The sequence below is a fragment of the Lissotriton helveticus genome, chromosome 3_1, assembly GCF_964261635.1.
Source record: "Lissotriton helveticus chromosome 3_1, aLisHel1.1, whole genome shotgun sequence".
In the NCBI taxonomy this organism is placed as follows: Eukaryota; Metazoa; Chordata; class Amphibia; order Caudata; family Salamandridae; genus Lissotriton; species Lissotriton helveticus.
Window position 1 is genome coordinate 1132470679 of NC_136061.1, and position 23231 is coordinate 1132493909.

General features: G+C 38.9%; 1 long non-coding RNA gene across 1 annotated transcript; it reads left to right on the plus strand.

Moving 5' to 3' along the window:
- Nucleotides 1-269: 269 nt before the first annotated feature.
- On the plus strand, nucleotides 270-22962 carry LOC144824888 (uncharacterized). Its single transcript, XR_013609163.1, has 4 exons — nucleotides 270-351; nucleotides 1080-1143; nucleotides 1332-1369; nucleotides 22384-22962. It is a non-coding gene; the product is annotated as an uncharacterized LOC144824888 (long non-coding RNA).
- Nucleotides 22963-23231: the final 269 nt, after the last annotated feature.

Consider the following 23231-nt stretch of genomic DNA (forward strand, 5'->3'; position numbering starts at 1 on the left):
CCCAAGCTCCCATTTGTCAATTGTATCAGCTTTATTGACAATAGTGTCTCGTGGTTGGCAATTCTTGAATGAATCCGTTTGTACCATGTGACCTGTCATTTTAAAATTATTCTTGCTAATGATTATGTTTGGGAGACATTCCTGTTGGTAAAATATTGCTCCTGAAAAGGAACTTTACTGATAACCTGTGCACAGTCGGAATAATCACAAACTACATTTCCCAGCACCCTGAGCGGCCCACGTGACACGCATCCAAACTTCCGGCCGCAAATGAACAAAAAATGGCCCCCAAACAATACCGGTTACCTTCCCAGTCAGCTCGGAGGGACGCCAAGGAGAACCGACGGACAGGTCAGTGCTCGTAGTCTATTACTGGCAGTTTGCCATTCTAAACGAGTGGTAATGCAAAGGCCGTAGGCTTTCCTCTTGCGCATTTTGGTAACGAAGAAAGTTGACACATGCCACAGCGTGAAAAGCCTTGCTTTTTAGAGTAGTATGTGGGCGTCAGATAATCAGATTGAGATTGGACAAACAGGAGTGCGGGTCTTTCTGCCTTTTTATAATAACTCGAGGCATGGAAAGACTTAGATGAGTGTGTCAAAGGGCGCAGCCTTTATTTCGTATACATTCTTTTAAAATTCTGCATACGAGGATAGTTGATACAGGCTGCAGCGTGAGAATGCAGGTTTTTCAAATCATTGCATGGCAGTGAGACTTATAGTAGGATATCGGGCTGCCATGATTAGAGGTCTGTTTTCTGCTATACTATGAAGGCAGTGAAATAAGTTGAGGTGTTGGAAGACAAAGTTCAGTGTGTTTTCTTTAAACACTCTGACAACCCAGCACTACGAGAGGAGCTGATTCACAGCATCATATAGATTGGTCATAGACCAGGCATGTGTCTCTAAAGCTACATTTCCATCGCAATGGAGTCACATGAGAAGCAGTCTAATTACATCTGACAAAATATTTTGTTCACAGAGTCATTAAACTAGGATTCAATTTGCACTAATTTTAAGATGACTGGCATTAACGTCATCAAAGAGACCCCTGATTTATTGTCCTTTTGTTTTTACTAGAGCGGTGCTCCACTTACCTGAGCTGCAGCCAGGTGAGGTGATGCTTTATCCTCCTACCTAATAGGTAAGCGGACCTATACCGTAAAAATGGGCCTTTGTCAATATGCCTGTATGACAAACAAGTAAGCAAAAAAAGCATGTTTAGCTACTATCAGATGTACATATTATTGTTGACATCTTTTCCGTTCTTTTCTTTTTTTTCTTCTTACGACCTGTTCTTGGCATGACTACTCTTCTGGTCTGAATACTCAGTTTCCTGGAGCAGACTTTCCATGACCTAGGATGACCAGGTGACATGGTTACCAGTTTTTATCATTTTCACTTTCTTACAGTAGCGAACCCATGGTCCACATCTGCTGAAACATGTTGACCCATGATTTAGAAAGTAGTTATTTGGTGAATCTGCTGGTATTTTGCACTGTTTTTAAAACTTGGAAGATTTGAGAGATAGCAATAAATAATTATTTTATCTCTTCTCTCCAATTTTATACACCTCTCCCCCACATAACCACCATACGAAAACAGATAGAAATATACAACATATCTCTCTGTATATAAGCATCTATTTCTCCTATAGATATGTACCTATATATGTGTATTGCTTTGTATAAATGTGTAGAATACTTATGTTAAAAACATTATTAGATATCGATATTCATTAGTTCTGCTTAACAAATGTACATATTACTGATAGTTACATTATTCTATGTTTTAACATGTATATAATTGACTGCATAAATAAGAATTGTTTTAATATAACTATTTATCTACAATTGCTTCACTATTGATCTAATATATATATATATATATATATATAACTAATTTAAAGTACAACACATGAAAGCCAGAGTTTATTTAATGCATCTTTAATCTACATATACTACCTTCCTTTATGCATCTATATACCTTCCATGTACTTATGGATCTATATATTTATTACTTTGGGATCTACATATTTATTACTTTTCTTCTAATTCATCACATCCAATTCACTACCCTATACCTCTCTCAATCTATCCTCTAGCTCAAGTCTCTGACTGATCTCAAACCTCTTTCTACAACTCTTTCCAATGCACTACCCTGTTTCTCACCCTATACCTCTATCAATATATCCATTACCTCCACTCTCTCATTCATCCCAAACCAACCCCATACCACTACTATGATCTTCAAAATAACCCTTTTGAGACTCTTCCCTATTCCACCCCACCTTGCATCTTCTCATACCTCTTTTTACTATCCCGATACCCCAAAACAAGCCTTTCTAAACCCTCCCTATGACTCTTCCCCTCCACCTCCCTTTTATTCACCCCCTTTAACTCCCTTTCACTGATCCTAAGCCTCCTCCTACTGCTATGAGCTAAAAAAAAAACAACCTCTAAATCCCTCCTTTCTATCCCTCCACTATCCCTTTCAATCAAAATAAGACTAACCATGTCCACCACTCAAATTAATTTCATATTTCATTACACTAATTCACCACTAATCCTATGTGGGTTGTAGAGTAGTGTTCTACTCACCAACAAAGCACTTCAACATCTCAACAGGGGTGGCAAGGGCTATATAAAAGCAAACCTTTTTACCTTCTCGTTCCCTTCACTATCCTTCTGAATCCAAATAACTGACTAACATGTCCACTGCTCGAATGACTTCCATATCTTCACTTTACTAATTCACCACTAATCCTTTATGGCTTCCGAAGTAGCATGCTACTCACCAAAAAGAACTTCAACACCCCATCAAGGGTAGCAAGTGCTATATAAATGCAAACCTTTTTCCCTCTTCTATCCCTCCACTATCCTTCTCAATCCAAATAACTCACTAACATATCCACCGCTCAAATTACTTCCATATTGTCACTATTCTAATTCACCACTAATCCTTTATGGGTTCCGGAGTAGCGTGTAATTCGCTGACAAAGTGTTTTGACTCCTCGTCAGGGGTAGTAATTGCTTTATATATGCAATTACAATTACAATATGTATAAAACTGTACTTTCATCCTACTAGCAGATAGAATTATGAATATTACCATATTAAATAACCATCATAGACTTTAATAGGCATCCGTAATCATAATTAATTATGTATTTACAAAGAAACTATTCATTTAAAAGGATTTTATTTTAAGTTGCACGCATTTTAGGGTATCTTTTGCATATCAGAAAACATTGATCTCACTAATGGCACATTCGTGCAACACACTGAGTGAGGGGTGTGATTCCCTTTCCCTGTAGGGAGCTTGCATGTCTACCTGAGGGGAGCATCTGAACCTCCCTTCAAGGGAGCGTGTGCATTTCACTCAGTGGGGAAAGCTAATGCAGCTCTGTGAATGTTGTTGCTGTGTCACTCAAGTATGGGTTGCTGTAAGTGGATGATTTGACTCAGAGAGCAGAGGAACACCAATGAATTCTTTGTCAACACTTTTATAACAAATATGTATCTCTACGAAACATGTAAATCGTCCGGTTGTAGGATACGCTAGGTGAATAACAGGTGTTGGGCGTTGCGGGCGGTGTGCCATTGTCGCCTCCACCCCCCTCCCGAGACCTATGGGGTGTGGATCTTTTAGTTTACAAACTATACAGGTTCCTCAAATTCTGAGGTAAATCCCACTACTTGTTGGTTTGTTTTTTGCACTTATCTTTCACCTCATTTTTAACTTTCACGTCCTCTGGTAAGGGTGGGCCTTACGCGCCCACACCGCGAGGTACACATCTAAACGGTCCTGAAGAATGCCCAGTAAACCACACACATAAGGGCAGAAACATGTCGACCCCACTCTAAGTGGAAATATCCAAAATAATATTTGGTAGATTTCCGAACACATACGATTTTAACCATGTCAGGCTGACCACCGAATAAAAATCTTTTCTTCTGGTACAGCTCTTTGACATTTTTAAACCACCGTTTTTCACATCACTGTCACAAAAACCAGCTCCGCAGTATTCTGGCGTTGTAGCACACCAGGGAGGCATTCGGCTTCTCCTGGTGGGCCCGATGATGAAGCATGTCACCACCCAGGGTGGTGAGTGAGTGCTTCCTAAAAATCCCTAATGACTTCCAGTGTGAACTATTTAGGTGGATTTTTTCTCTGTTCCTGTGCTTACATTTAGCTTGACACTCTTTTGTTGTTTTACGCATACTGACCTGGGGAACTGGGAGTGTCCCTGTGTTTCCCTCTCTCTCTAATTGTTACTACCGTTTTGCTGTACCAGCACTTCAACTCTATAATTTTGCAACAAATCCTGTGTAATTCCCTATATGGGGTAATGATGTAATTAGTGGAATTTTGTGTACCAAGAGTAACATGAAATTACCAAAAGTACATGAATACGATGGTGTGATTAAAATTTCACCCAGGCCAAACTAAGTGTGGGTGAGAGGAGCATTTCATTCATCATACTTAAGTGATTTGCAATGAAGAGTCTATAACTTAACCATTGCCTATCCTGAGCATTGCAGGAAGGCTAAGGAAGCATATTCTATTCCTATAGCTCTCCATCCTAGCATGAAATGAAATACAAACGCCATTTTCTTCTTTCATCCGTCATCTTAATAAGTTTCTCCTTGCTAAGGTTCTAGTCATTATAAGCATCTCCAAACCTCACATACGCAATTTAAGCATTTTTCTCTTAAAGAAAGTCCAGTCTCAGCTATATTTGCTGTCAACGTCGATCTTCCTTACAAACGGCATTTGATTTTAACAACTTCCACACCTAACGAGGATTTGGCAGCCACACGTGAACTTAATGTGGTGTGATAGATTCAGGCCGGAAGTGCTCTGGAGAGTGTCAATATGTCACCCACAGTGCCAGATAATGAGCTGCATGTAGCGTCAGAAAAAAAAGAGAAATAACCAGCAACATGCTGCTGAAAAGGAGATTTCCTAGAATGAATCTCCTTTCTTGGATAAATACAATTGGGAAATTGCTGTGGAAAATTACTTTGAGGAAACAAACAAAAACAGGAGGGGCGTGTTTTAAGACTTTACAAATACGCATAGGGAACAGTGTGTGTATACAGAAAAAGAGTGAGTAATCAGAAAAGACCCAGTATTCCATTTGGCAACATGTGCAATGCAGAGATGGTGTTGAAAGAGTAAAAAGATGTCAAAAGGGCAAAAACTGGAATTACTTACAGTAGGAAAGTGTCCTTTATGTATGGTCACCCGTCCCTCCATGCTTTTTGCTCCAATTCGGATGGTTGTGACTCTGAAAGTGCACAGGAGCCTCTCCCTAAAACTGATATGTGTGAATTGGTAACCCCAATTGGCAAGGACTCTAACCCCCTTATAAGCCCCTAGTTTATGGTACCAGTGGTACCCAGGTCATGGGTGTTAAATGGGTCACCATAGCCTGAAGTACTGGTTGTACCACCCTGAGTGACCCAAATAAACTACAGACAGCAGGCCTGCCTTTGCAGACTGCAGGAGCAGTGCAAACTGCCTGAACTGGACAATGCCTTCACCATTGGCAGGGTCAAAGCACCATCTTTAGTATATGTCAGTCACCCCTAAGGTGCATTATATTAAGGGTTAGCATATAAAAGTGCAAGTTGATATGTCCCTATAGTGGTCTTTTCCAATTAAAGGCTACTATAAGTGTTCAGCAGTCCATAGGATAACATAAGCTGGCACCCCGCCAACCTCGGGGTAGCCAGCTTCATTATGGTACCGCCAAAATGTGTCATGTTTGGCATCAAATAACTTGCCTCCTCACCCCTGACACAATTCTTTTGCCAGAGGCGATGTGGCATGCACTCAGGTGGCTACCTTAAAAGTTTCTCACCTAGCTGCCCCATCCTTCCTGTGCTCTTGCTGCCAGTCCAAGCTTGCTGCAGCCAAAACAGGATTCTGACCACCTCCCAGGAGGCGTGAACTCTCGCAGGAGTCAGAAACAAAAAACGGGATGGGAAGGAGGTCACACTCCCCTCTCTGACAGGTTGGCCAGTGAAGTGGCACATTAAGGCGGTGAGCTTCAAAGATTTCACCGCCTCTGATATGCATCAAGACTGCCCCCTCAGGAAGGAACACCTGTTCCTCTGCCCCAGACACAATTGCACACAGGCAGGTGGAAAGATCATGTGGTCAGGAAGGCTGGTCACACCTCTAGGGTGGGCTACCTTGTCTGTACATCTGAGGAAGATTTTTACCATTCTTAAAAGTGGTACAATAGAGGGTTCTGGGTAGAAAAAGTAACCTACACCCCCGGATGTGGTTCCCTCAGGGGTGGATTAGCCATTGGGGCTGGTAGCCCATTGGGCACATGCAACCACACCTCTAACGCCCCTAAATCTAGGATTTCTGCCCCCCCCCCTGACACCAGAACCTCAGTTCTGATCTGACTTGCATGAGGACAAAGAAGAGACCTTTGTCTGCGACAACAGGACCTCCACAAAGCAAATACATGATACTTTTCACCTGTGGCAACCTTTCCGGATCTGCACCACTATGACTAATCCTGGACAAAAGTTCGGTACCCCCAGACAGAGACCCCTTTGACGGTACATAGCATGCCATTAATACGCATCCTTTTAGTGCAATGTTTTTACATCACAAATGGCATTAGTACGCATAATATTACTTCGCTAACCATTACTTTGCAAAAGCATTTAAAATAAAACAAATGTATTTTAATGCGCAGACCATTACTTCGCAAACCACTAGTACGCGTACATGCCCCTACACTACACATACAAGACGACACTACACTGAAACCTTTAACACTACACATCACTACTCTACCCTAAACCCTAGCTCACTACCCCCAGCACAACCCCCTACACTACAAAAAACGAAACACTACCCTGAACCCTAACACTACCCCCAGCACAACCCCCTACACTGCAAAAAACGAAACACTACCCTGAACCCTAACACTACTCCCAGCACGACCCCTACACTACAAAAACACAATACTACCCTGAACCGTAATACACTACTCCCATGACAACCCCTACTCTACCGTAAACCCTAACTCACTACCCCAGCACAACCCCCTACACTACAAAAGCACAACACTACCCTGTACCCTAATACACTATTCCCATGACAACCCCTACTCTACCCTAAACCCTAACTCACTACCCCAGCACAACCCGCTACACTACAAAAACACAACACTACCCTGAACCCTAATACACTACTCCCATGATGACCCCTACTCTACCCTAAACCCTAACTCACTACCCCCAGCACAACCCCCAACACTACAAAAAACACAACACCACCCTGAAGTCTAACACTACTCCCAGCACAACCCCCTACACTACAAAAACACAACACTACCCTGAACCCTAACACTACTCCCAGAACAACCCCCTACACTACATAAACAAAACACTACCCTGAACCCTAATACACTACTCTCAGCACGACCCCTACTCTACGCTAAAACCTAACTCACTACCCCCAGCACAACCCCCTACACTACATAAACAAAGCACTACCCTGAACCCTAATACACTACTCCCAGCATGACCCCTACTGTACGCTAAACGCAATACTACCCAGAACCCTAACACTACTCCCAGCACAACCCCCTACACTACAAAAACACATCACTTACCTCACTCTCCTCGTGGTACCTCTCTCTCTTCCTGGAACCTTCCTCACGTTGTCTCCGATGGGCGGGGCACGTCGTTGTGAGGAAACAGCCTCAGTTTCCTTACGACGACATGGATCGTTTATATTTAAAGCATACCATTACTTTGCATGCGTAGTAACAACGCTTGCGATGTAACAACTTGCGTACTAATGGTACGCGTTGTAACATCGCAATCGTAGTAACGCTTGCGAAGTAATGATATGCGCAGTAGCAGCCGCGCACTAAAGGCTGTTTACCTCCAGTACATTGTGGAAAGTGTAATCCTGGCCTCCACGAAGTTTCAGGTGGCTACCGTGTTACCCCTGACCTCCAGACATCAAAATTACTTTTTGCTGTGCTAACCGCTGCCAAGGCTTAGTACAGTAAAGCAAATAGTTCTGCCGGTAACTAAAAATTCAAACAGACAATATTTCTTAACAGCAGAAATATTAAAGGAAAAAGAAAACAAAACCAGAGGAAAAAAATATTTCAAATGCACGTATTATGGCACAAGTACATAAAACTGTCTAGGTACACTATATTGTAGGTTGCTCCAAATGTGCAAAAAAGTGACGAACGTGCTCGTGCAGTGTGACAAGTGAGATTGAAGTGACTGAGTACATAAACTAAAATAAAAGATGAAGGTCGCAGTGCTTCACCTGCCTGCGTGCTGCCCGTCAGGTATAAAAGAATTTAAAAATCCCCATATAATCAGGACAACTAGTTGGTTATCTTAGATGTCCAAATGAAATTAGGCCTTAGTACAGGAAATTTTGAGAGTGTTGATGTTTCGATCCAAGAAAGAATGGACCTAAAACCATATGGGTGGGTCTTTATCTGGATGTGAGGGTGGAGCAATAGCATGGAATGATTAATAGGGGCAAGGCATGTGTGTTCTTTAAAATTAGTGTTTTTTTCATGCAAAAACGCACCTAGAATTGCATGAACACTCAATGGGGTAAATCCTTATGGGGTTGGAAAGGCGGCAAACCAGCTTGTCTATGGTAATTTCTTAATATAATATAGGAGTAAATCAAAATGACCATAATTGTAGAAAAAGGGAAGAGTGGATGCAATGATTCCACTCACCTCAAATAAAATAGCTTAACTGCTAAGTATGTTTTGGGGCCATTCCAAACAATTCAGGAATGGGCTGTGACTGAAAAATATATCTAAGTTAATAAAAAGGACAAAGAATGTGAATTGTTCAAAAAGGTTAGTAATAACCATGGTAGGTGGCAAGAAGCATAGAAAAACTCAACTTAAGCGGCTGGTGTGCGGATAACAATCTTACTGATGTTTGGGCTGGGTGCAGAACATCCTCAGCCTGATAGATAAGGAGGCTTCACCTCTCCCGTGCGGCGTGAGCGTGCATGCTGGTGTAGAGGGGGGAAAGCCTCCTGCCAAGATGGCGCCTTAGGTGAGGCGTGTCTAGGCCTCGTAGGGCCTTATTTGTTTGCCCGCATTGCATGTTTTAAACGTCAGTGAGTGAAAGTGACAAAAGCATGCTTTGTCACATTAATCGTGCAACATCGGTAGCCAGAATGGATGCATGGAAAACCTTTCTTTCAGCAGAACCAATGTGCTGGAAGTAGAGTGCTTTATATGTGTAATGCAAAAGAAACAATTGATGTACGGAATGCTGGACAATGCAAACATTCACCCCAGTCACAAGGATCTGGGTTCAATCCATCATTCTCTTGCTCACCACACACCCCAGTTTGGGTCCAGCCATATGCAAATCAGTCTTGACCCTGTATCTTATGGGAACAGTCCAGCCCGGACTGCCAAGCCAGGTCCTCCCTGGACCGGAAACAAGCATCCTGGGACCAGTTTCAGGGTGTCACCCTTCATCAGCCAGGCTTTCTTGAATCCAGTGGTGCACGAGCACGGGACCCATGTCTGGGCATATCCTTCCCACTTAGGGTAACAAATGCAAAAGAAACAATTATGCACGCTGGTGTTGCGCACGCTGCAACGCCAATCAGCGATGCAGCACGCGCAATGTAATTTTATTAATTTATTTGTTTATTTACTTACCTCTGTTCGGCCGTAAGCCGGAGTTTACTACCTCCCACCCTGCCCCTCCCCGCCCGCCCAACTGCCCCACAGCACTCCCACGGGGATCTGCCACTGTGTTTGAGTAGTCCCTTAGGGTAACCTCGTTCAAGTCATTTTTCTATGAGGAAGTCAGATTGCCTGAAATAATCAACACTACGGAAACAATTGCTTCTAATTCTTAGGAATTGTCCGTAAGGAAAGATTATTGTGTAGGTTCCTGGGGTGGTGCCTAGTGTACCTGAATAAGGTGTTATATTCAGTTTCTTTAAGAGCTGCAAGAAAAAATTCCACCTTTCTGGGCCTTTTGTAATTATGAATCCGGGCAGTCCCACCGGGCCCGCCCGCATCCCCGGGCACCGCTGATGGAGCGAGATTTGGAAATAATTTTAATTTCAACTCGTAAAGTCACACTTCCATAATAAGAAATAATTTTACTAACGATTTCTGCTGTGTGTGTATTAATTCAACCTAGTTTAAAGTTGCATTACATGGAAAGTACACGTGGGATACTAACATATGTGCTCCTAAACGTGCATTATTATTGCATCTTTTGTTTGTGAAAATTAATAAACTAAATCTGTCTATTTGTCATGTCATAACTAATTGCGGCTGTTTTAAAAGTGACATGTGTTTATTTTGCTTTCCTTGTCTATCTGGCGTCACTCTATTCTTTACAGGTGCATAAAGATTTTCGTTGGTTTTGATGAAAAATGGTAGATATAATTGCTGCTTTATTTGTTCGCTTCAGCTAGGTAATTTAGACTAATGGGTTAATCATTAGCAATGGTGGGTGGCAACAGAACAAACTATATTTCTCGCATTAATTATTCTTTTGTGTTTGTTTATATAATAGTTACCGATAAAATGGCTGATTTGGGCCTAGTTTACTCGAGTCTGCTAAAATTCTGCACGGAGAAAGAAAGAGAGTCCTTACAGAGAAAAAGCTTCCTTTGCTGTAACAATGTCTGGTGGATGCGAATGCCTCTGACTGTTTCCTAGTCAGACAAGGCCAAGGCCAGGAACCGGCAAAAGAGCGTGCGATAATTTTGCATCCGAGGAAGCAAACGACATGATGACATTTTTCTTCGAGTAATGTTGCAACTTGTGGAAGCCTCGTTGTTCGAATGCTAGAGACAATGGACTCTAAGAAAATGACAGAACTGATATTCAAAAAAATGTGGTGACACGTCGCCTGTCACTTGTAAGCCAATGGTACACTCGAATTTTGCAGAAAAGATTTAATTTCACCTAGATTAGCTTAGCGTAGAAAGGTATAAAAACCCATTCCCCGTGGAAGGGTTGCGCTGCTACTTTTGCTGACCTTTGGATGAGGGTGTCGTGCAGTTGAACTTTCCTTGGAGCACGTAAGAACCCTCAAAGACTTTATTCTTTTATTTCCAAATATTTAGTATAGTTAGGGACTTAGGTTTTAAAAATGTCAAACTAATAAATTCATTTGCAATTTTAAAAAAATACATTTCGAAAAATTATCATAATTACTTACAATGATTTTAATAAAAATGCTTCAATAAAGATTTCAATTGCAATTATCTAAATAATAGCTAATAAAAATCTTACTTTGGAAAACAAGCTGGACTTGTTATTTCATGAGATTAGGTTACTATTAGCAAGATTTATCGCCATAAGTGGCTTAATAGTTAGTGAGGTTTGTTAAGTATAATGATTTTCATTTACCGCGGTTGTATATAAATGTATATAATTTGTGAATAGGTTAATTAAGCCACATGATTCAGTTGGTCAAAATATGTCATGTCTGATTAATGGGCCTTATATTTGAATAGTGATTTATAGTGTATATTATGAAGTTGGTAGCGTAGCTTATGACATATTTCCTATAGACCGCTGGATCAATTCCCTGGTAGCAGATTTGATGGTTGCTATGGTAACCAACATACTATATGGTAGTTACATAGGATCGATGTCTAACATATGTTGAGTTCGTTCTCGTGTTATATGTAAGGGTTTTTCCAGCAGTGTGAAAAATCCTAGCTGTACCGGTACAAAATAGTGTGATGAGAAGGTAGTCACACAGCACATTTGATCTGTTTCAGAATAGTGGTATCGACGTGTATCACAAGTGTTGTCGCCGTGCAACACATGTTAGGGAAATTAGGTGTGAATGTGTGCATAGTGAGGATTATCTACGAAATTGAAACTTTGAGTAAAGGGACAATGAGCCCGTTCTAAAACTCACTGTGATAAAGTAATAGTATATATTCAAGCTTAAGTGAAGGGTAAAATAACGCCGCTTATTTTACTAACGGTGCATGTTATCTATAAGCAGGTGAGAGTCCTGCAAAGATTACATGTGTGTATGGTTAGGGATATTTTCCGTTTGAAAGTGCGTAATTGATTCTGTAATTCCATTTGAGTCAAACTTTGAATTGCTACTTTAAATGTGCATTCAGAGGGAAACGCGTTCACTATTACTTGTTTGAAGGGTAGAGTAAAAGGATTACTTTATCGGCGAATGTATATTCTGTGAGAATAGTGCCGTCTATTCCACACAAAAAAATTCTAGTACGATTGAAATTCTGTCACTTTATTAGAGAAACAGACAGATGAGTCTTTCTTGTCATTGTTAAATTAATTTTCTGTGAAAAAGGCGTTCTTAAAATGGCGCTGTGAAAAGAATTTTGTGAAGGAGGGGTGGGCGCTGAGATTGAGACACGAGAAACTGCAGCAGCTGTGTACGTCACACGGTTCGCGCAGTGATTGGGTAGCATACGTCACAGGCTGTGTTCTGATTGGCTCTCGTGACTCTGACTAGCTGTAAGCTGATTGGTTCTTTGAGAAAACACCATTTCTATTGGTTGAGCAAGACAGTGACGTAGCTTAACCATGATTGGCTTGTTGGTGTGTTTCGCGCACGGATTGGTTGGTGTAACGGAACATCCAGGAAATAACTTACGATCATTTTCACTAAAGCGAATTTGATTCGAAAAATGAGTTATTATTTTAAACATGTTGAGAAAAAGCCCACAATGCTTCAAAGGTTTAAAAATTGTATCTCACCTGACAAGAAAATAAAAACGCGAGGTGGTAAATTACTTCATAAATACAAAACACCTGCAGCGTATATGGAAGGTGAATATGGTTATCATACTGTTCTGTGGTTTGATGTTTGGAAACATTATACAAAGGACGACGGCGTTTTGATTTGGCCTGACGATGGTTCATTTAACATGAACATTTTAAGAAATTTAAGAGAAAGGATGTCAGCTCTTATACCAAAGCCTAGACCGACACAATTTGAAGCTTTAGTTGAGTGGGAAGATGAGATGGTTCAACTTCAAAGAGAAGCGAGTGGGATTAAAAGGCCTTTAAAAACACCGAGTTATAGAAGAGAAACGCATGAGGATAGAATGCGGATGTGGAGACAAGGAGATATGTGCGATGGTCTCTATTTAATTAGGGAAATGGTTTTAGGTTCTCCAGGTGAAAAAAGAGTTGAAAAGAAAAATAATGTTGTCACAGAAAGTGAATCTGAAGATGCAGTTTTAGAAGAAATTTTTACTTCTAATAAAAAGAATGAACCTTTGAGACAACCTCAATCATGGTCTACTCCGATGGTTTCTACTGGAACCATACCAAGTGCACCTATAATAAATGAATCGCCCAAATTATATCCAAATAATTCTGACTCTTTTGAAACTCCAGAAAGATTAGAAACAGGAATAAACTCTAGTGTTTACAATGGAAACAGACAGTTTTCAATAACTCCGAAGGAAAGGGAGGCTCCTAGGAATTTAATGAGAACTGACAGAAATGAAGAAAATGTAAATACTTCAGAATATTTACGATCAAAAGAAGAATTAATTTGGCAGATAACAAAGGGCATGGAAGCAGTGACAGTTCCAGTAACGATTGGTCCTGTTCAGCCTGTTTTCGAACAGAGAGAAAATAACAAGGCAGGTTTGACAATTCCTTTAAATGCAGAGATTCAAAAGGTTGCTGAAAAATTTTATTCAGATTTAACAGAAATTCATCGTGAGAAAACGAGAATGCCTGATTTGACTTTTAATGAAGGTTCTTTTAATAAATCACTAATGGGTGCAGAATCAGATGCTGAGTCTTCCGAAAGAAGAGGGTCAAATTCAAAACTTGATGTTGCAAAATTAAAAGCAAATTTGGAAGAATTAATAATTGGCACAATTGGTCCTGACAGTCTAAAGTTTTATCGTGATGATGAACTCCTGTTCATCTGTAAGAGCATTCAATGGAAAACAAAGAATAAATATGATCAGTTAGAAGAACTGGCAGGTGAATTAGAAATTGATTTGAACAGACAGAAAAATTTCGGTAAACATTACAGATTGGATTTTACAGAGAAGGACATTGAAAACTTTAACACAATGGGAAGAATAATGCATATAAAAGATTTGACTGTTTACATAAAAAAGTTAGGTGAATTGAGTAAATGGAGAGTAAAATGGACTAAAAAGAAGGAAGATGAAAAATTTGAAAAATTGTCTAAACAATTTCCAATGAGAGAAATTGCAGGTGGAGGGTATGTTCATGTCCCTTGGTCGAGACAGGATATTTTACTTTTCACAAATGATTTTCCCCGATTGAGAGAGAAACCTGTGGAATGGTATCGACAGGTAGACAGATTCATCAAAGTTTCAAACGTTTTGTCTATTGATCTGGATGGATTTTTCGACATTGTTGTCCCATCAGATCTTTGGACAGAATGCAAAATTGCTGTGGGTTGGCCAAAAGATGAACCGGAGCGAATTAAAGAAACAGGTGCTCCAGCTCCAATAGTAATGGACTTTTATGAAAAAGTGATTTACTGGTTAAAACAGAAAATTGCCCCAAAAGAAGTTGATTGGGTAAAAATAGATAGAACAAATCAGGAACCAAAGGAATCAGTTCATTCATTTTATGAAAGATTATTATTGGTTTTCAAACAATATAGTGGTTATGAAAAATTAGATGAAAAAGATATGAGTCATTTTATCTACAGATTTGTTTATGGTCTTAGACCAGAGGTTGGAGAAATGATCAGGAATAATATTGTCGGATGGCAATCGCTTTCAGTTGATGATATCCTGAGAAAAGCTAAATACTGTAGTGATGAGTTAGAGGTCAAACAGAAAAAGTTAAAAGAGAAGGCGATGTGGGCACAAGTGAAGGTGGCTGAACAGCAAATAGCTAGTTTAGAAAATAAAAATACAAATTTTGTTCAAAATCAGAACCAGAATCAGGGTCAAGGAAAATTTAAAAATAATATAAATAAACCAAGGTATAATGCTAAAGTTGAAGAATTAAAACAGAAATTGCCTTGTTTTAATTGCGGCGAAATCGGTCATTGGAAGAATGAGTGTAAAAACCCACCCAGAAATTTTAAAAATCCATTGTTAAACCCACAGATGCAGAGTGATGTTGATCTGCAGCAACAGCTACAGTTACAGCGTCAACTGAATGACCTGAGTCTTCAGCGACAGCTACAGCATCAGTTAACACAACAGCAGAATCAGATTCCACAACCTCGATTTCCAAATTGTGGGGGAGGTCAAAAATATAATCCAGGTGTGGGATTTGGAGGAGATGATCAGGTAATAGGAACTCAAAGACAAAATGTGCAAAATGTTTCAGGTCAATTTTTGTTAACAGAAAATCAAGGAAGCGATTCTGATGACTGCTTCTGACGGTGCCAGAGAGAGGGGGAAGAGTGTGTAATTGGAGCCACTCTTGAGGTTGACCAGTCTGGTCCATTTGTAAATGGGAAAGTAAATGATGTAGATATTACTTTTCTTGTGGACACTTGTGCTACCCGTTCTACTGTTAGATCAGTGGAAATTGAAAACCTACCTCTCTCTGGGGATACCATCCAAGTAGTCGGAGTAAGTAATCAACAAATTAAAACGGATCTAACTGATCCAGTGCAGGTTGAAATTGGGAGTTTTAAAGATAAACACAGATTTGTAGTTTGCAACAGCAGTCCAGTGAACTTACTGGGGAGAGATATATTATGCAAAATGAATTGTAGAATATATTGCTCTCCCGAGGGAATTGAATTACAAACAATGGAGGAAGATGGATTGTACAAAATGACAATGTTGTTGGTAGAGGCAGAAGAAACAAAATTGTTTCCTGCATTCGAAAAAGGAAATTTACCAGAAGAACTAAAGGAGACAGTTAAAACTGAAATTTGGGATTTTACAGGAAATGAGATGGGTCTGATGAAACATGTCGATCCAGTTAAAATTTCTGTGAAGCAAGGAATAGAATTTCCAAACATTCCTCAATATAAAATGAAAGCAGAAACAATTGAGGGTGTTATTCCTGTAATTGAAAAATTCATTAAGCAAGGTGTTTTAAAAGAAATTGAGAGCAGTCCTTGTAATTCCCCAATTATGGGAATCAAAAAGTCTAATGGAACATACAGAATTGTTCAGGATTTGAGAAAAATTAATCAAATTGTGATTCCTTGCTGTCCAGTTGTTCCAAACCCAGCTGTCATTCTATACCAGATTCCGCATGATGCAGAATGGTATACTGTTATTGATCTTTGCAATGCGTTCTTTACTGTTCCATTGCATCCAGAGAGCCAGGAAATCTTTGCTTTCAGGTTCCAGAATAGGACCCTCGCATGGTGCAGAATTCCTCAAGGGTATGCAGAGAGTCCTTCTATCTTTAATGAGTTGTTAAAAAGATCTTTGGAGGATTTAAGTCTACCTGGCAGATCGACATTGGTACAGTATATTGACGATCTGTTGATTGCAGCACAAACCAGAGACAAGTGTGTGACAGATACAATTACTCTTTTAAATCATCTGGCAGATGAAGGGCATAAAGTGTCTCCTGCAAAATTGCAGTTTTGTAAACAAGAAGTAAAATATCTTGGACATAGAATTGCAAAAGGAATGAGACAGGTAACAATTGAGAGAATCAAAATGATTCAAGCAATGCAACCTCCAAGAACACAAAGACAGGTTAGAATGTTTCTAGGAATGGTTGGTTACTGTCGTCAATGGATAAGTGGATTTTCAGTAATTGCAAAATCACTGCAGAAATTGACAAAATCAGATGTAAAAGATCCAATTATTCTTACTGAGACTGAGTTGGAAGCTTTTGAAAAATTAAAAGGAAGTTTGTGTGAAGCTCCTGCTTTGGGCATGCCAGATTATGAAAAAGGGTGTGAACTATATTGCAGTGAAAGGGAAGGATGTGCATTGTCTGTGTCAATCCAGAGACATGGGAATCTGAGAAAGCCTATTGCTTACTTCTCAGCAGTTCTTGATCCAGTTGCAAAAGCCTTACCGGGTTGCTTAAAAGCAGTTGCAGCAACAAGTGTTAGTCTTGAACAGAGCGAAGGAATCATAATGGGATTCCCTGTAAAAGTCTATGTTCCCCATTCAGTTGAGATTCTTTTAACAAGGAGTAAAACTCAACATTTGACAAGCAACAGATTGACGAAATATGAGAAAATTATTCTGGGAGCAGATAATGTGTCAATAGCAAGGTGTGTGAATTTAAATCCTTCCACGCTGTTGCCTGATGCTGAAAATTCTAATGAAAATGATGTAGAGCATGAGTGCTTGGATGTTATGGAATACTGTACAAAGCCAAGGCAAGACATTAAAGACGAACCTTTGCCTGAATCAGATTTTTTCTACTTTGTAGATGGCTCCTGTCTGAGATCAGAGGGAGGTATTTTGAAAGCAGCATACTCAGTCTGTACAGTGGCAGATGTTGAAGAAGCATCATGTCTTGAAGGAATTCGTTCAGCACAAGTGGCTGAATTGATTGCTTTAATTTGTGCTTGTGAATTGGCAAAAGATTTGAGAATCACCATAATTACTGATAGTCAATACGGATATGGAGTTGTGCATGATTATGGACAACTGTGGTCTCAGAGAGGCTATTTGACATCAGCAGGATCACCGATTAAAAATGCAGTATTTATTAAAATATTAATAGATGGCATACAATTACCAAAAGAAATTGCTGTAGTAAAGTGTGCAGCTCACAGGAAGGGTGAGGATTTCATCACCAAAGGCAATGCTTACGCAGATGAGACTGCTAAGTATTGTGCGAAAAATGGTTATGCATTTAATAGGAGAAAAAACAGAGATTATGATTCGAATTCACTGATGCTAGCATCAATTGTTGAAACATGGCAAGAAATTAGAGATTTACAAAATGAGGCTGATGATGAAGAGAAAAATACATGGTTAAAAGCAGAATGTAGACAGCGAGATGAGGATGGAATTTGGACTTACAAAGATGGCAGAGTAGTTTTACCAAATTGCATGATTGCAGACATGGCTAGAATGTATCATGGTCCTGGTCATATTGGAAGAGATTTGATGATTAGACTTTTTAAGGAAACTTGGTTTAATACCAAATTCAGAACAATTGCTGAATCACTTTGTCAAAGGTGTTTGATCTGCCAACAAATGAACCCAAACAGGAAATCAGTTGTGGGAACGGGAACCATAGGTCGGGAGGGTGGTCCTTTCACTAGGTTACAGATGGATTTCATAGAGATGCCTAGACATAACAGTTTAAAATATGTCTTAGTGATTGTCTGTTTATTTTCTAGATGGGTAGAAGCATTCCCCACATGTCACAATGATTCAATCACTGTAGCAAAGTTACTCTTACGAGAGATAATCCCTAGGTATGGATTTCCTGTGACTATTGAGAGTGATAGAGGAGGACATTTTGATAACAAACTGTTGAGTTTGATCTGTGAAGCATTGAACATTGAGCAGAAGTTACATTGTGCCTACAGACCAGAGGCTTCTGGAATAGTCGAACAGATAAATTGGACAATAAAAAACAGAATTGGAAAAATGTGTCTAGACATAGGTATAAAGTGGACAGATGCTCTTCCACTTGTTCTGATGTCTCTAAGAAGTACACCTGATAAAAAGACAGGTTTGAGCCCACATGATATTATCATGGATAGAGTCATGAGACAAGCATTTGTACCTGTAGGAAAGCTGTTAAGCATTAATGACACTGCAATTTTAGAATATTGTAAACAACTGTCTGACGTCGTGGCTTCTGTGTCTAATCAGGTTGGAACTGAAGTACAGTCGAAAGACAAAGTGTTAACGCATGATCTGAGACCTGGAGATTGGGTCAGAACTAAAGTTCATCGAAGAAGAAATTGTCTGGTACCGAGATGGCAGAAGCCTAGGCAGGTGATTCTTGTTACAACAAATGCAGTAAAGTGTAGAGGAATAAAGAGGTGGATTCATCCAAGTCACACTATTCCGGTACCTACACCTGAAAACTCTGTTGAAGAGAGTGATACAACGGCTGATTCAGATTCGGAAGTAGAAGGTGAAGAAATTCCAGATTCTGAAGATCGACAGAGAGGTCGACATCTGGAAAATGTGTCTGTAAATGGAAATCTGAACAGAAAAGATTTAGAGATCATTGAAATAGACTCTGAAAAAGATGAAGATCTGCTAGAAAACAATGAAGCAGATGGAATAAAGATAACTGATAAAATCGAAGGAAAAGAAGTTGAAACTGCAGAAATATTTGACCAGGAGAGTATCGAAAAGCAGAAAACAAGCTCTGAAAGGAGGAACAGAAAACCAGAGACTGGGAAGTTGAAGGTAATTGAAGAAGAGAATGAAAACGAATTGCCAAGTACCAGTAATGGAAGACAGAGTATAGTTCCTAACGGAGTGAGACTGCCGATTAGAAAAGTTCCTGAGTCAAGAATTGAAATTTCTGACAGTGATTCTGGAGAAAGCGATGAAGATTGTCAAAGGGAAAGTGTGAGAAAGAGATCTTGGAAAACAGAATCTAATTTGGCTGAACCAAAAAGGAAGATTCTGAGAAAAGGAGAAACCTGGCCAAATGAAAACGGAGGATTAAAAGTCAGGTTAATTAAAAGATCGAAAGAGCAGGTGAATGAAATTACTAGTCAAGAGGATCCTGAAAAGAAAGAAGAAAAAGGAAGGAAAATAGAAGTAGTAACTAGAAAGACAAAGAGAGTTTTGAGACCAAATCAAAAATACAGATCTCCTGAATGGACATATTTAATTATACCTCCTGTTATTGAAATTAACAGCAGTAGTCAAGAAGAAGTTGAGGAAATCAGTGACAATGATTGAAACACTTATCTGATAAAATGTTGTAGTTTCTGTTTTTGGCAAAAGGCTGAAAAAATTGTGTTAGGTAACACAATTTTGAAGAGATTATGTTTAGTTGGAAAATAACTTGTGACATAAGGTCGTAGAAAAGTTGTTAGAAGGATAAAAAAAAGAAAAAAAAAGATTTTAAAAAGGGGGGTGTTAGTTTAGATTTTAGATTTTTACATATTTTAAAATTTTGTTTTCTTTTTCTTTACTTCTTTGAAAATAAGACTAGCTAGAATGCCTTATGTTATGGAACGTAGTACTTCGAAATGTTCCATTTTTAAGAAATGCTGTAAGATGACACTGGTGTGTGTGCTCATATTAATTCTACTTTGGTTGATTTTAGCTGTTGTCATTCCTTTTGAGATCAATAAAGAGTTGTACAAGGTCAACATGACAAGTAAAGCTTCAGTTAGTCAAGACAAACATAGTGCAACAGGCAAAGCTAACAATGTTATTGATCACAAACCTGAGGCTCATCAGGATAGGTCTGTTAGTGATTTTTCAAGCAACACATTTTCAAGGCTTTTAGGAGGGTATGTTAAAGTAATGGATGTCAAAGATTGTTATATCTGTGTAAAGTTGCCAGCTTCTGTTTCTGAGGGAGTGACGTACAATATGCTTCCTCTTACATATGGTATGACCTGCAGTGTAATAGCTAGTTTATTTTATCAGACTAGTCGCTTGGAATATTATTATTCCAATTTTGATGAGATTTTTGCTAATCTGAAAATTGAGAGTGCTTTGAATAAACATAAGAGAGCTAAACAGATGAGGGAATTCTTTTTAGTTACTAATGAACTCACCTATGAGTATGCTTACAGAAATAATTTAACTTGCAAATTAAGAGCTGAGGAAAAGACTTTCCTGAACCTAGTTGAGGAGAGAAGGGCAATTTATAAAAGAAATGAAATGGTCAAACAGACCAAATCAAAATTATGGCAGAAGGAGGATGGGAAGCTTAATGGCAAAACTTTTGAAAATGTTGCAATACACATAGACAAACCAATTAGTGGTAAACTTTGCATTAGAAGAGATAATACTTTATTTGATAATTTCTTTGTAGGTGCTAGCAATTGTGAAGATACTTACCAAATCATGGGGGGTTGGGGATTCAAAGGTGGCAAAGATCCAATTTTTCCTGGGATTTATTTTATCTGTGGTGACAAAGCTTATTATAATCTTCCTGACCATTGGTACGGGACATGTTTTGTTGGACTTGTTTTCCCGAAGATGTTTCATGTTGACAGAAATGCAGAAGGATCATTTGAAATCAGTAACCACGCAAATAGGTATAAAAGAGAAAGCTTTTCGGAAATTTTGGGAGATATTTTTGAGGCAGTAATACCTTTAGTAGGTATAACTCTTAATGCAGGAAGAATCAGAAAATTATCCACAATTGTTCACAGATTGTCAACTGATACAGCAGGTGGTTTCCACTTAGTGGATGTTGAGGTCATTGCAGTTAGATCTATGGTGATGCAAAATCGCCTTGCATTAGACATACTCCTGGCAAAAGAGGGAGGAGTCTGTGGTATTTTACATGTCCAGCACTGCTGTACCTACATCCCTGATGAAAGTAAGAATATTGAAATCTATATCAAGAACATCACAGAAATGCATTCAGAAATAGTTCCCTTAGAAGAGGATGATTTTTCGGAACGACTTTCAAAAAGATTTCAGGCTATCAAAACCTGGTTTCAAGAAATTGGTAGTTCAGTTCTTGGCAAGATCCTAACACCTTTGTTTTTAATAATATTTGTGATAGTTTTGACAAAAATCAGTTGCATGTTACACAAGCGAAAGAAACACATGAAAGAAAAGAAAAGAATCTATAAAATCAAAAAGGAACAGGTGAGGGAAATAGAGCTAGAGGAGTTACGTAGAGCTCAATATGATAGTTGCAAAGATTTTGCTGAAAAAAGTCTTTAGAAATACTAATACAAGTGAATTCGAACCATTTTCGTTTCATCAAAATTTTCTAAATTTTGGGTGTAGTGTGGTGATTTGGTAATCACCAGATGAGGAATTTGATGGAGCGAGATTTGGAAATAATTTTAATTTCAACTCGTAAAGTCACACTTCCATAATAAGAAATAATTTTACTAACGATTTGTGCTGTGTGTGTATTAATTCAACCTAGTTTAAAGTTGCATTACATGGAAAGTACACGTGGGATACTAACATATGTGCTCATAAACGTGCATTATTATTGCATCTTTTGTTTGTGAAAATTAATAAACTAAATCTGTCTATTTGTCATGTCATAACTAATTGCGGCTGTTTTAAAAGTGACATGTGCTTATTTTGCTTTCCTTGTCTATGTGACGTCACTCTATTCTTTACAGGTGCATAAAGATTTTCGTTGGTTTTGATGAAAAATGGTAGATATAATTGCTGCTTTATTTGTTCGCTTCAGCTAGGTAATTTAGACTAATGGGTTAATCATTAGCAATGGTGGGTGGCAACAGAACATACTATATTTCTCGCATTAATTATTCTTTTGTGTTTGTTTATATAATAGTTACCGATAAAATGGCTGCTTTGGGCCTAGTTTACTCGAGTCTGCTAAAATTCTGCACGGAGAAAGAAAGAGAGTCCTTACAGAGAAAAAGCTTCCTTTGCTGTAACAAAGTCTGGTGGATGCGATGTGCCTCTGACTGTTTCCTAGTCAGACAAGACCAAGGCCAGGAACCGGCAAAAGAGCGTGCGATAATTTTGCATCCGAGGAAGCAAACGACATGATGACATTTTTCTTCGAGTAATGTTGCAACTTGAGGAAGCCTCGTTGTTCGAATGCTAGAGACAATGGACTCTAAGAAAATGACGGAACTAATATTCAAAAAAATGTGGTAACACGTCGCCTGTCACTTGTAAGCCAATGGGACTCCGAATTCTGCAGAAAAGATTTACTTTCACCTATATTAGCTTAGCGTAGAAAGGTATAAAAACCCATTCCCCGTGGAAGGGTTGCGCTGCTGCTTTTGCTGACCTTTGGATGAGGGTGTCGTGCAGTTGAACTTTCCTTGTAGCACGTAAGAACCCTCAAAGACTTTATTCTTTTATTTCCAATTATTTAGTATAGTTAGGGACTTAGGTTTTAAAAATGTCAAACTAATAAATTCATTTGCAATAAAAAAAATCGAAAAATTATCATAATTACTTACAATGATTTTAATAAAAATGCTTCAATAAAGATTTCAATTGCAATTATCTAAATAATAGCTAATAAAAATCTTACTTTGGAAAACAAGCTGGACTTGTTATTTCATGAGATTAGGTTACTATTAGCAAGATTTATCGCCATAAGTGGCTTAATAGTTAGTGAGGTTTGTTAAGTATAATGATTTTCATTTACCGTGGTTGTATATA